This window comes from Lactuca virosa, chromosome 2, assembly GCF_052849685.1.
Source record: "Lactuca virosa cultivar CGN04683 chromosome 2, Lactuca_virosa_CGN04683_v6, whole genome shotgun sequence".
Lineage (NCBI taxonomy): Eukaryota > Viridiplantae > Streptophyta > Magnoliopsida > Asterales > Asteraceae > Lactuca > Lactuca virosa.
The window spans coordinates 81,692,935-81,708,528 of record NC_136427.1 but is presented as its reverse complement, the minus strand read 5'-3'; positions in this window follow the sequence as shown (position 1 = coordinate 81,708,528).

Here is a 15,594-nt window from a genome sequence, read left to right as displayed (position 1 = left end):
TACATATGAATCACATGTAATTCATATGTGAATTACATTTCATTTACATGTGAATCACATGTAATTCATATGTGATTTACATATGATTTATATGTAAATTACATATGAATAACCAATAACTCATATGTGATTCACTTGTGATTTACATGTGAATTACATTTCATTTACATGTGAATCACATGTAATTCATATGTGAATCACTTGTGATTTACTTGTGAATTACATATGATTAATTTGTGATTTACATGTAAATCACATGTAATTCATATGTGATTCACTTGTGATATATTTCTAAAATGAAACAAATTAAAATAAACTATATGGTTAGAAAAAAATAAATAATTAAGATAATTTACATGTGAATTACATGTGATTCACATGTAAATCACAAATGATTCACATGTGTCACAAGTGATTCACATGTGAATCACAAGTGATTCACATGTAAATCACAAGTGATCCATGAAGCTCAATATAGAAATAATTAAAATAAACTATATGGTTAGAAAAAAAATTAAGATGATTTACATGTGAATTACATGTGATTCACAAGTAAATCAAAAATGATTCACATGTGTCACAAGTGATTCACATGTGAATCACAAGTGATGCACATGTAAATCACAATATCTGATAAATGGATATTTTATTGCCCATCTTTTGAACCCTGAAGCTGAATTCTGAATTTTAGCAACATTTGTAGATTCATGTTTGTTAGCAAAAAGGTAAAACAGATAAAAAAACCATACCTTCATTTCATTAGTAGATTCATGGTTTAGTGGAAGTCTCTTCATTCGACAACAACACAGCTTCAGCCAACTTTGTTCCATTCTCATCTAAATCTTTTTAATACAAATGATTTAATAAGAAGAGTTTTGAGTTTAACTTTATTCCATGCTGTAAAAAGTGAGAAGAAAAAAAAACACATGTTGATTCATCTTCTTCAGTATTGGTATTTTCCTGATTATCAGTCAAGCTCTCATCTACATTAAAATCATTGACTTTGACCTCTTGTGAGGCTGCAAGAAGCTCTTTAATAAGTTTGTATCCTCTTATTCTCACAAGGTTCGTAAGATCTTGCCTATATAGTAATGTAAGAACAAAAGAATAATTCAAAAAAATTCTCAACAAGTAGAAGCCATTTCCATAAAGCATATAATTTTCTTTCTAATGAAATGTATGTTTTAATACAGTGTGAGGATAGACCTGAAATCAAATGATATACAGATTTCTTAAGCCAATATGATAAATTTCCAATGAATCTCCATGATTACCTAGGTAAGAAGTGATTTTCCTCACAGAAAAATTTATAAACACCCTCATATCATGTCACAGCTCTACTAATTTTTTTTGACTGATTCCTACTAACCATTTGTTACTAAGGATGCAAGCAATTTCTAGCTACAGAAATTAAACCTGCCATGGTGCAAAAGCTCCTTCAAAGAAGGAACATGTCCGTCAGGAAACCCAGCATCAGACATAAATTCCCGTAAATCGTTGCAGAGATCTGCATTGGTCCTCGCCGGTTTCCTACTGGCAACTCTAAAGCACAAAATTCGTTTAACGAACCTCGAATTAGGTAAAAAAAATCAACACGAACAAATACATACAGAGACACATGCAATTGAAAATGAAGCAACAAATTGCAGACCTTGTTTCATTCGGTGACGAAGCACAATCTGTGACGAGGAGGCAGCGGCGGTGACGGACGCCGAATTGACAAAGGCGAGGTTCTGGAGCGGCGGTTAAGAGGAGTTTGTAAGAAGGGAGGAATAAGTGAGAGTGAGTGAGGTGCAGGTGCGTCGCCATAAAGGAGACTCAGGCATGAATTAGATCAATTTATCCATGGAATGAAATCAATCAATTGAAACGTGATATATGCAGAAAGCAAGGTAGAGAATTCAAAACTTTGAAACCTGATATATGCCCTAGCTGTCATTTTTGGATCTTAGGAACCGAACAAAAACTAGAAAATTCAATGATCAGAAGAAAATTACCTTCATCGTGTGATTAATGATGAATTGTTGAGGGTCGACGGAGAGGGAATGAGGCTGATGTGGAAGATCTTTGACTGGAAGAGTAGTAGACCGATGTAGGGAGGAAGGAGAAGAGATCGTCAATTTATAGGAGACGATGGCGATGGTGTAGGTCTTACAGGAGGTGATGGTGGTGATGTGGTTTCTAGGGTAGATTGACGAACTCCATGGCAGTCATGTAAGGGTTTACAGAGAAATCATCCACCAGAAGGTATCATCTTCAAAACTCGGAACAAGGCGTCTGGATTGACGTTCTCTAAACAGGGTCAATATCTATATCCCTAAAATACCCCCAATTCAATTTTGTTTCAGTACCCCCGTTCATTTACTTTCTCATTTATTTACAAAAATGCCACAAAGCATCTTGACCATCCTTTTTTTGATCTAAAGAATGACTTTTAATTCTCGGGTTCTCGGGAAACTATGAGTTCTCAAATGATCATTCCTCTCTCTCTCTCTCTCTCTCTCTCTCTCTATATATATATATATATATATATATATATATATATATATATATATATATATATATATATATATATATATATATAGTATTTTCATAAATAAATTTATACCTAAGAGGCACAGATGTGTTCAATTTTAACCTTTTTCCATTTAAATAATAAGTCATATCACCAATGTATTCTTGTCAGCTTTTCGTGGTTGTTATATATATATATATATATATATATATATAGAGAGAGAGAGAGAGAGAGAGAGAGAGAGAGAGAAAGAGATTAAAAATAATATATATATATATATATATATATATATATATATATATATATATATATAGAGAGAGAGAGAGAGAGAGAGATAGATTAAAAATAATATAGAGATCTTGAGATTCAACCTTAATCATATATTTCACATCTGCCGCTCTAACCCTCCGGCGTACCGACGCGACAGACCTGTTATAATCATAAATGATTATATAGCGCTGCCCGTTCCTTTCTCCTCCGCCACCATCCCCACCACCACAACCGCCACCGCCACCACCACTACCACCACCTCTGACACCAACTGACCCCACTACTGTCACATCCGTCACTTATACTACCACTACCTCTAACACCACAATCGGTATATTGGAGCGTTGGAGCGGCAAATGAGAAATATGTGACTGATGTTGAATCTCAAGATCTCTACTTTTTTTTAATCTTAAGTGAACCGTCCTATATATATATATATATATATATATATGGAAAAGTTTAATAGAGAACCATAATTATTGGTTCTCCAAGGAACCATATATTTCTTTCAAGTTCTAGAGCTTATTCTTTATCGAAAAAAAAAATCTAAAATATCTAAATTCATAACTTAACATTGTGAATGTGAAAAATATTTTTCGGATTCTCCGTGTGAATTTTCAAAGATTCACATTGTGAATTTGACGATTTTTTTTTGCGAATTTGATATCATTGGAAAAAGGATAAAAAGTTATAAATTTCTGTATTTTTAGTTTTTTTTTGATAAAAAATAAGTTCTAAAAGTTGAAAATAAGATTGGTTCATTGGTTCCTTGATTAATTATGGTTCTCTATTGAACCTCACCCTATATATATATATATATATATATATATATATATATATATATATATATATATATATATATATATATATATATATATATATATATATATGATCAAGTGGAAACTCAAAAAATGGTAGGAACCGCGAGAACAATTATAACCTTAAGATTGAAAAAATAAATAGCCAAGATTTGATTTTATTTATTGTCAAAACGCGAGTTGATATGACATTTTGGTAATTAATTGCGAGATTTTGATAATTTACTGAGAAAATTAATTGTTTGGAGGGCATAAGTGATAAAAACAAAAAAAGATTAAAAGAAAAATGAAAACGAAAATGAATTTTCAGCCCATGTGGCCTCTCCATGCGCTGACACGTGCCCCCACCTCCCATCATGACAAGTGTCCAACCCTTATTGGGCGATGAGTTTTTTCCCACACGCTTAGTGATTCGGCAATAACTTTTTTTTCTTCTTTAAAAAAAACTCTGGAAAAACCAAAGTTCTTAAAATTTAATTCATGTATTTATAATAAAACCCTGAAAAAAATTCTCAAAAAATTATAAAATTGAAGGAATACTTCTACTCACTATTCTAATGACTTTGTAAAAAGAAATTTTAAAATAAAGTGTTTTAGATACCAAACTTGATTTTAAAAGATTAAAAGTTTTTTTAATAATATGTTGAAGATAATATGATCCAAATAGAGATGATTTAAAATATTATGATTCAATATGTGAACGTGTCACAACCAAGTAATTGCGTTTGACGTTTGTGCCCTTGACGAGGGAGTTCCTAGATATGCGATAGACGACTGAGACCGTATCAGAGATGCCAAGTTCCGAAAGAGAGCTTTATTGGTGCCCCCGTACACTGCACACGAGGAGATAAGGAAGACTTGGTACCACGACATGTTGAGTTCAGATATCAGGGAGTTTGTCATTTTTTCCGCCTGTCCGAAATTGGATGACATGATAGCTAGGGACCGAGAGTGGGAAATTGATTTGGAGCATATAGGGAAGAGGAAGAAAGATCACGGGCAGACGACGGGGGTTTGAGCGAAAAAACCCAAGGGCTTTGATTCTAGATTGAAGGGGCAGCAGGGTCGGGCCTGCTGTGGCAAGTGAGGCAAGGGGCATGAAGGAGTCTATAACGCGTGTGGTTTGGGCTGCTACAAGTGCGGCAAGTCATGACACTACGACATGAATTGTACTGCCCTTACTACTGTTGGATTAATGTCTAAGTCCATAACTATAATTGGTAAGACTTGACCCGACCCGGCATGGTCCATTTGGGTTGCATGGCATCATGCATTTGGATAGACTATAATGAGAGAAATAACACTTAAGGTTGGTTAATATATTATAAGTTCTAATATATTAATAAGGTTATTTAATTAGTATTGATCAAGAATTAATTTGGAATTAATTAAGTGATCAAAAGGAGACTAATTAAATATATGGGTTGATTGTGTAAATCATTCATTCTTATATATGTGGGCTTGTGATCCAAGATTCCTTATGTTGGACTAAGTCCATGGGGTGACCCATGGATACTCCATGGAGGTTAAAATCCATGGAGCATAAGGAATGGGTAAAGTTATGAGTTACATGGTGTAACCCTAATAGCCACCATATAAAAGAATCCCATGGCTCAAGAAATCGTGCACTAATGTGTGAGTGTGAGGGCTAGACGATTTCAAGGAGTGTTCAAGTTTCTCTCAAGTTATTCCAAGTGTATTTGGTGTTGTGTGAACCATTTGAGGTGTCACACTTGGGGCACTAGGCACTCAAGCTTCATGAAGACATTCTACATCAAAGAGGTATGTATTCTATCTTGTTATATTTATTATTTTGTATGCTAGATTAGGATAATACCTTGGATGTTGATAAATGTATGTATAATAGAGAAAACATAGATCCAAGGTATTTAGGGTTGCATGTACACTTAGGAGTGTTAGAATGCTCATAACCCAACAGTGGTATCAGAGCCTAGGCTTGTTTTCTTGTTATACTTGCAAAAGTAGCTGAAAAATCGAGTTGGATGCATATATTCGATTGTTTTGGCTGGAATTGGACTAGGAACATTACCCTAAGATGTTTTTGGACTTATAAACTTGTTTTTGATGTGGTAATGTTCATGCTAATCCAATTTCTAAGATAATTGTCATAATTTCAAGATTTGTATTAGTTTGTATGTTCATGCTAATTTCTTGAAGATTGATGATTTGAATTATCTTGTTCTTATGAGGTTCTTAGATTAATAGAAAAGTTGTGTGAAATAGTTGTTTTCAATCCATTTTGATCTAAGAGTTGATTCCAAAGTGTGTTTTTGTAACTTGTCCTCAGGTTATATGAAAAGTCACATTTAAGAATCATAAAACTCATAAAAGTTGGCAAAGGTTACAAAATGAAGAGTCTAGTTCTAATTAAATGGTTTTATGACTCCATAACTTGTCCTCAAGTTATGGAGGTTCAAGAGTCTCTTCATTAAATTAAAAAAAAAGTGTAACCTTAATTAGTTCCATAAGTTACAATAAAAAAAAGTTATTTTTTTTTATTAATTAATTTAAAGTCTTCCATAACTTGTCCTCAAGTTATGGAACTTGAAGAGTTTTTTTTTTAATTAAAACTACTTTAAACTCATAAGTTATGGAATTAATTAGTTTTGAATAGTTTCAAAACTTGCCCTCAAGTTTTGGAATTTGAAAAGTTTTCACTTATGAATTTTAAAACTACTTAGAATTTTAAAAGTTAAAATTCAACCCTATACTTTATAATATTATAAGTTAATAATATTTATATATATGTATAAGAGTAAAGTCAGTCTTACCGTTAGTAGGCCTCATTCACGAAGCCGGTCTATAAGGGCGGTATAAGGTTACTGCCTATAAAATGGCAGTTTAATGGGTGTCCACTCTCACCCACCGCTTCCTTGACTGGTGGAGGGTCGTTAGCCGAACGGGTAGGACAAGGACTATAATTCTCCTTTCATTAAAAGTATTAATGATAAATACTAAGTAACTAAACTCTTATTAATACCCAATCTTAGTTACTTAGGAAAATGTGAATTTGGTGCTAACCCATGAAATTACACTTTGCACTTTGCTTAAGTCGTTAGTGGAGCGTGTGTGGTTAACCGGCACACTAACCTGGACTTAACAAGGTAGGCAAAGGGTAACTTAATATTTATCATAGTATCGGTGGAGCGTGTGTGGTTAACCGGCACACTGATTAAGGGGTAAATATTAAGGGTACCAAGTATATTTGCATGGTTATTCACACCTTGTTTTGTGATCCTCGGCATCCCAGTCACAAAACCTGAAGGGCACACTCGAGATTGAAACAGGCCTTTGAACAGTTCAATGAATCTCAAAGATCTAGGACTTTCAAATCCAATTAAAACCTAATAAATTATTTCATTTTTCATGGTGGAAATTGGTGAATCGTCATTCACCTACCTTCAAATATTTTATAGCTTGGATTACGGCATCCCTCTTCTAAGTTATAAAATAGTTTGTTGGGTCCTAGCCTTAATATTTCATATTGGGTGTCATATTAAGGACTTTAAATCAACTATCTTGAATATCTCCCAAAAAGATGTCTGGTCTAGACATTTATGATCTTCCCAAATCTCTTGAAACAAGCTTTCCTAAATGAAGATGATGTCCCATGGATATCATACTTCTTTCACCTCCTCCAATTATTCTCCCTAACCCACAAGTTCCTAAAAAGTTTAAGGTCACTCAAGCCCTATTGGCAAGGCAAGGTCTAGGTGTGATCACATCTTGGAGATGTAGTCACATATTGACAAGCCGGGAGAGTTGGGTGTCAAAGTTTTGAGATAGTTGGTGGCTCAACTACTTTCTAAGTCACATAGTGAGTTCTTTTGGGAATCCTATGAAACAGACTAAGACAAGACCCTTAATGATCTTATCTATTTGCTAAGATCAACTTCCTAAAACGCTATGGACATTGACAATGATGACATTGGATATCCAGTAAAGCTCTCTCTTCCCAATGGAAAGGGATCGGCCATAGTCAACTCGGTTGACCCAATGGTAAAGAGAGAGGCGAAGTCTGAGATAGTCCCATTATCAAGGGTCCATAGGTAACTATTGCCAAAGGAAGGGGCATTGGTTACGAAGCTGCCAAATTTACCTAAGGATGTTAAAGTCAATAAGTTTGGCTCTACTTCAGGTAAAGTCCATTGTCTAACTCTATTAAGTACATGTTGATTCTGATCGCAAAGATGGATTTCAATCGCATGGTTCGGTGATCAGAATTTTGGGCTATTACTTAAGAGTTATGATATTTATATTGCTTAGGAATAGATAACAACAAGGTTTTCATATGGATTGTAAGGATAAGTTTTTCCGCAAAGTTTTAAAATAAAAGAAAAAGGTTTTGATTTTATTTATTTTAAGTATCCTTACAATGGCATTTGTGAAAAGTTGTTGCTTATAAGATTCCATTGATAGCAATATTGGAAAAATGGATTTGATTCTTTCGATTGTGGTAGTGTCTAATATTACCAAATAAGGAAAGATTCTCATTACCCAAGGTTCAATTGAACCGAAACTTGGAATCATGCAAGTTGTATAGTATGATGAATGAGAACTTTCAGCTTGGAAAATTAAGACTAATTCCTTATGTGAATAAGGAAAGGACTAAGGGATCGAGTACACATTCTTGTGCACTGGTCAAGTCCACCACAAAAGATCAAGAAGACTATTCGTCATGATTTACTTAAGTTCAGTAAATATGGTTATACTTATAAGTTTAAGTATAAGTCTGTAGCATTGGAGAAGTTTCAATGTGAGACAGAACGAATAAGAAGAATCAAAGTATGGCAGAAAGATAAAAGTTTCTCAAATCTGAGAAGATGGGAGAGTACTTTAGTATCATGTTTATGATCATCTTAATGATTAAGATACCATATCACAATTGGTCCTCTAAAGTCATCTTAGTGCATTCTTATGACTAAGAAGAGGAGTCATGAATTGTTGAAATGGTTAAATCAAAAAGATGAGTCATACTTCGTTCCAAAACAATTCTTAGAGTCATACTCCAAGATTGTAACTTGAGTGACATATCTTAAAGAGGGTTTGTTAACACTAGTCAAATGTAAGAGTAAAAGGTTATCTACTCTTGTACATTTGAAATTGGTAAGTTGTGATGTTTTGGATAAAACAGAGACCAACTTAGGCCAATTGTGTAAAGTGTTAGTCTTGATAAAGAATCCGCACTATCTCTTGAATATTTGACAAGGGAGTCTTATATGTCAAGAGGACAGTGGGAGTCTTAAAGCTCTTGAAAGTTTCAAGACTTAATCAAGAATAAAACCTAAAGTCCTTCACTAGCACACGACTTGAGGTTTATAACCTATCGTGTTGAAATTTTTGTGCCTATTCAAGTTGGCTTTGCATAGGAGTTCTGATAGTTCTCAATTGGTTGCACAACTACTTGGAAGCAATGGCAGGCACCTGAGCTGCCAAATAGCAAGAATTTAAGATTGCACAAGTTTAATCAATATGAGTTTGGATTTGTCACTAACCTTGTCTTGTGATTATGGTTTTGACAAAATCACATGGATAAGAACACATACACTATTAAATCTAAGTGTCATAAGGTTTCTATCCGATTCATGAAAATGATGGTGAGGAAACACTTTCACTAAGTAGATTTTAGCTAGATAGCAATTGTGATATTTGCATTCTCAAAGTCGTTAATGGAGCGTGTGTGGTTTACCGGCACACTAACATGGACTTGTGAGAAGTGGCAAAGGTCTAAACAATTGAGACTATGATTACGGCATCCCTTTTCATAGTTCTAAAATTGTTTAGACACACATGTGAGCTATCTAAGAGAGGTGTATGATTTTGATAAAGTTTTATCAAAACAATCTAGTATCAGAAATCTGAACTTTGGTAAGAAAGTCAGCTGATTTCTGAGTACATGTCAAAGCTAGTGGGAGCATAAGTGTTATGATACTAATCATCATGTTAGTGGGAGCATGATAATTATGACAAAGGTTGCAAGTTAGCAATGTTAATTATAGAAAACAAAAGTTTCAATTCGTGAGGTTGCAGGGGTTGAAAAAGTTGTTTTGCTATAATTAAGGGAGAGGAAATTATACTTCATTTCAATTCTAAAAGCTTAGATTGAGATTTTAATCGTATTTAATCAAGGATATATATATATGAATTTCATGTTGGAATGGGTCAACATAAGGAAATCCTATATATGGGTCCATTATTTGCGTTCTAAAATTCGATTATGATTACGACATCCCTTTTCATAATCTGAATTTTGAGAACTTGGCAAATTGAAATGGAAATATTATAGCAAAAGACTGGTTTAGTCTTTATGTGAGACATCATGAATCGTGTCCCATATGCTTCGGATATAGGATCGATTACATGTGCTATATTCATCCTTTCTAAAATTTTCCAAATGCCTGGGGCATTATGAAGGGAAAAGGTCTAGAATTGGATATGACTAAAATGATTAAGCAATTGTCGAGGACAATCTAAGGTTTACCAAAGATTGGTTGCTCAAGGACAGTTGGAAGTATAATGTTAATTCTGGAAGGACCATATTGACATAATCTGTAAGGAGGCAACTCTTGTTCAGAAGTGATAGTCAAAATGGAATATGGAAATGTTTCAAAGTTAGAAATTATTCAATCTGTGTAAGATTAGGAAACTTAATGAAAGAAGGATGTTTCCAAGGAGCTGATCTCCTTTGGAATGCTCTGTAATGATTGTTGTCAAGTCTTTCTGACTTCGTGCATAATCATTAAGAGGATCAATGCATATAAGTTTAGAATCTAACAGATTTCAGTAAATGGCATGAATTTGGAATTCTTGCATTTGCAGTAAGGATTTGGGACTGTGAAAAGAGGATCATTGGAGTGATGTTCAATTGATCTATTTTACAAAGTAAAGATCATAGACAAACATAGTATGCATACTTGGTGTATGGCATGACTAGTGTTTAGAAAACATAGTGTACATGCTTGGAGCATGGGACAACTATTGTTTTAAATTCAAGTATAAAGTTGATAAAACCGAAACAATGAATAATGAGTAATCAGTATGGTGATAAATAAAAGTGTTTATTTATATTCATAGGGTTTGATACCATATTTGATTCATTTATTCTTGTGTTTCACTTTGCATGTTTTGACTTCCAGAATAACTAAGTCGCTCTTCCTGAATGATTAAGTTATTCAAACCATCCACAGTCGGTCATATGTTGGAAGTAGATATGAATCAAGACTGTCATGGGTTGGTTTGTAGAGGTCCAAGTTGGTGGACAAAGTGGTGCTACAACACTCATGAGTGCTCATAAGTTCTGAGTATTGGATTCAACCCGCGCTCATTTGAATCACTTCATGGATTTTATCACGAGTGATCATGAGACGATAATATCTTATATTCTTCAAACCTAGAGATATGAGTTGGTTATACATTGATTGCACGAAAACGCATTGGTAACTCGATGTTATAAAACGTGCCTTTGTGTATGATTCAACAAGTAGTAGAACAAGCCATATGAGTCGAAGTTTATCCATTCTTTTTACCTTCGGGATAAAAGCGATATCTGTGGGCCCCTCGATGATTTAAAGATGATACATGTGAGTGATTGGCCAAGCCACGACTGATTTGATTTGTTCAATCAGTTAGTCATCATGAATCGGAAATCGGGAAACAACAAATGGACAGAGAGAATGATTGATAATCCATGTCTCAGTCCATATGATATCTAGAATGGAGGAATATATGATCCCTTATCTAATGGACAAGTCATTGATAAAGGTCAGAGTTCATCGACAAGGTCAGAGTTCGACAGAAGCTTTTGAGAGCTACGATTGCTGATCGGTTCCTGAAGTCATACACAATAATAGTTTTAGACTTATCCAAGTGGGAGACTGTTGGATTAATGTCTAAGTCCATAACTATAATTGGTAAGACTTGACCCGACCCGGCATGGTCCATTTGGGTTGCATGGCATCATGCATTTGGATAGACTATAATGAGAGAAATAACACTTAAGGTTGGTTAAGATATTATAAGTTCTAATATATTAATAAGCTTATTTAATTAGTATTGATCAAGAATTAATTTGGAATTAATTAAGTGATCAAAAGGAGACTAATTAAATATATGGGTTGATTGTGTAAATCATTCATTCTTATATATGTGGCTTGTGATCCAAGATTCCTTATGTTGGACTAAGTCCATGGGATGACCCATGGATACTCCATGGAGGTTAAAATACATGGAGCATAAGGAATGGGTAAAGTTATGAGTTACATGGTGTAACCCTAATAGCCACCATATAAAAGAATCACATGGCTCAAGAAATCGTGCACTAATGTGTGAGTGTGAGGGCTAGACGATTTCAAGGAGTGTTCAAGTTTCTCTCAAGTTATTCCAAGTGTATTTGGTGTTGTGTGAACCATTTGAGGTGTCACACTTGGGGCACTAGGCACTCAAGCTTCATGAAGACATTCTACATCAAAGAGGTATGTATTCTATCTTGTTATATTTATTATTTTGTATGCTAGATTAGGATAATACCTTGGATGTTCATAATTGTATGTATAATAGAGAAAACATAGATCCAAGGTATTTAGGGTTGCATGTACACTTAGGAGTGTTAGAATGCTCATAACCCAACAACTACCACCTAGGTAACTTATGTGATTTGCTTCCAATGCAATCAAAAGGGACATAATAAGGCCAATTGCCCGGTTTTAGCAGCGATGGGACCAGTAACAACACCTACTCCGACGACTTTGAAGATTACTGATGGTCGCCAGGGCAAGGCAGAGGCGTCAGTTGTTCAGAGTAGGTCATTTCAGCTGACAGTCGAGGAGGCTTGTGCAGCACCTGATGTGGTCACTCATATGTATCTTCTCCTTATCTTTTTATTTGTGTTAGTTATCATGCTTATATGTCTGTGATATTGTTTAGGGTCATTCCTAGTGAACAGTATTCCTGCATTGGTTTTATTCAACTCGAGGGCTACCCGATCCTTTGTATCTCTTGCGCTTAGCAAGAGGTTTGATGATTCCGGAGGAGCTGGATTATCCATTAGAGGTTGAGATTGCTGATGACCGTCAGGTGCGAGTATCGAGGGTTCACCGGGGATGCACTTTAAATTTATTTAGCGAACAGTATCCGATTGATTTGATTCCTATTCCACTGCGTGAGAGCAAGGTCATCGTGGGGATGGATTGTTTGAGCCCTAATGGGGGCGATGATCGATTGTGGGCTTCAGTTGGTGTGAGTTAGAACCCCAATTGGGGGAGACTTGGTGATCCACGGTGAGGGTGCTCAGCGTGGGCTGACTCTCTATTCGGTGGCGAGGGCCAGGTGTTATCTTCAGTAGGGATGTTCCGGGTTTGTGGCGTATGTGATGGATACACAGGAAAAGAATAATGTGACTGTGGATGATATATCAATTTTTCGGGAATATTCAGATGTTTTCCTGGAGGATCTGCCTGGAGTGCCTCCGAAGAGGCAGATGGAGTTTCAGATTGACTTAGTTCTAGGTGCAGCTCCGATAGCCAAAGCACCTTATCGGTTAGGACTTCTTGTGACAACCCGAAATTTCTATCTTGTAAAGCTAGTCAATTCAATCTAATGTCAGACTTGTTTCTGCTATCTTTTTAGCATTGATAAGGGCCTGTTTGAGTGTTCCAAGCATAGTACATTCAAGAATTGGGTCTAGGGATGTGTTCATTTAAGTCCTTTGAGTTGCATTCAGGTCGAAAACTCCATCACAAGGAGTTCACGGCCGCAAACAAGGAGTTTACGGTCGTAAACTCCACCCTAACCGTGAACTCTTACCTTAAGGATCCAATTCCTTCATTATTCTTCATTTCTTACATCTTCAAGTTAAGAACACCTCATTCTCTCTCAAGTATCATCAATGATATTCATCTTGATCTTTAAAAGTGTAGGTGTTTCTTCCATGCTTTCTTGATATCCTTCTTATTCACATGAAGATCTTTGATTTCATCCATGAATTTATCTCTTTTGGTTTAGATCTTCAAATCTTCATCCATTTCACCAAGAACACCAAGAACACCAAGAACACCAAGAACACATACTTGTTCTTGGGCCGTTAACTCCATAAAGACCTCCAAAGTGTGAGTTTCTCTTCTATCACCTAGTTAAGCATGTGAAACACTTGATTTCCTAGTCCTGAAACAACAACTAGTGCATGATCATCAAGAGTTTATGGCCGTAAACTCTTACTATGACCGTAAACCCTTGTTTGGATCATGACTTTGGACATGAACACTTATTAGATGATAATTAGGGCCTCAAACCCTTCTTAAGATCATACACTTTTGGCCGTAAACTCACCCAGGGCCGTAAACACTCATAGGTGTGGCCGTAAACCCCCTTTTATCAATCATATGTGATTGATACACTCCATTATGAGTGATTCCTTTTCCCTAAGGGTGTTTCCCATACATGATTAGTTGCTATGTACACTAATTGTACACATATATGTGTTATTATCTGTTATTAAGATCTATTTGTGCTCGTAATTTCACTTGGCATACTTAGCATTCTATATCAAACTTTCAGACAAACCACTCACTGCAGGTGAGTTCATACCCCTACAATCAACCTTTTAACTATTTAAAATGCTTTTTAAGGGGGGGGGGGGGAATACAAGTTGAACACAATTGTAATTGTGTTAGTATAAACTTTTATAGACTGTTAAATATCTTGTTTCAAACTGTTATCAACTACTTTTAAAACATTGTTAAACTACCTTTTAGAAACCTTTTTAAAACTCTTGTAAAGTCTTTTAAACACAGTTAGACTCTTTTACTTCCAAAATCATATTCATGCTTGTGTTAGCGTATAAGCATACTTTAGTGGACTTAGGACTGGTGTTAATAACCTTGACTCCTGTTCCTTGTTTGGTTGTGGGCTTAGGGTAGGATTCACTAGTCCGACTGTCGATTAACTTATGATTATACATGCTAAATGCAAACATGAATATTAAATCTTATTGTCAAGTTATACTTAAATCAATTGTACATGCTGAGCAATTGAGTTGTTTCTACAAAGACAGATACAAAACAAGCATGCTAGTAAACTATAATAGGTGTAGTTTAGAGAACATATACGTATACAAGAACAGATAAGGGAACATATACATATACATATACATATACAAGAACAGGAAAGAACATATACATATACATTTACATTAACAGAAGGAACAAGCATTCTATAACATGTACATGATAACTAGAATGTGAGATACTACTTCATGGCATAGATTACAATGTTGTGCCACGTTTTGTAACCAGAGTGTCCTGGAGGGAGAGCGTGAGTTTGAGTATAGATCTATACGGGATTGACCATCCCACACCTCGCTGCTAGCTACACTGGGACTTGCATGTCCACGGGTGATCAAATGTCATACCACTTCGGCGTCCGAATAAGGGCGTGTATTATACTAGGTCTATCAAGTATGGTTATAATCACTTCACATTTTAACCTTAATTAACCAATCCGGTTTAAAGGCAGTAAGACTCTCCAATGCGTATGGTACATTTAATACGACTAAGAGTCTTCATTTTTCCATTTCTATATGCAGTGATAGTACCACTGGGTTAAAACTTACTATTTTCCTAGTAAAAGATAATATTAATATGGAAAACATACTTTTATACAAGTTAAAGTACAAACTTTACATTTTACACTGTTAGATAAGAACAAACACACAAACAGTCGGGTCTCGGGTAGGAGACTGCATTTCATTTAATAGGAGAAAATATAGGATTTTCTGAGAAAGATACAAACAATTTTACTATACAAAACTAAACATTTTACAACGCAAGTTTGAGCAAATGACACTAAATCCTTATGAACTCACCAGCTTTTATGCTGATACTCTCTTTCAAAATAACTTGTATTCTTAGGGAACCAGTAGACAGGTACACCCTTGCAGCTTTTGAGAAGACGGAGTGGATTCAAGGCTCGTCATTA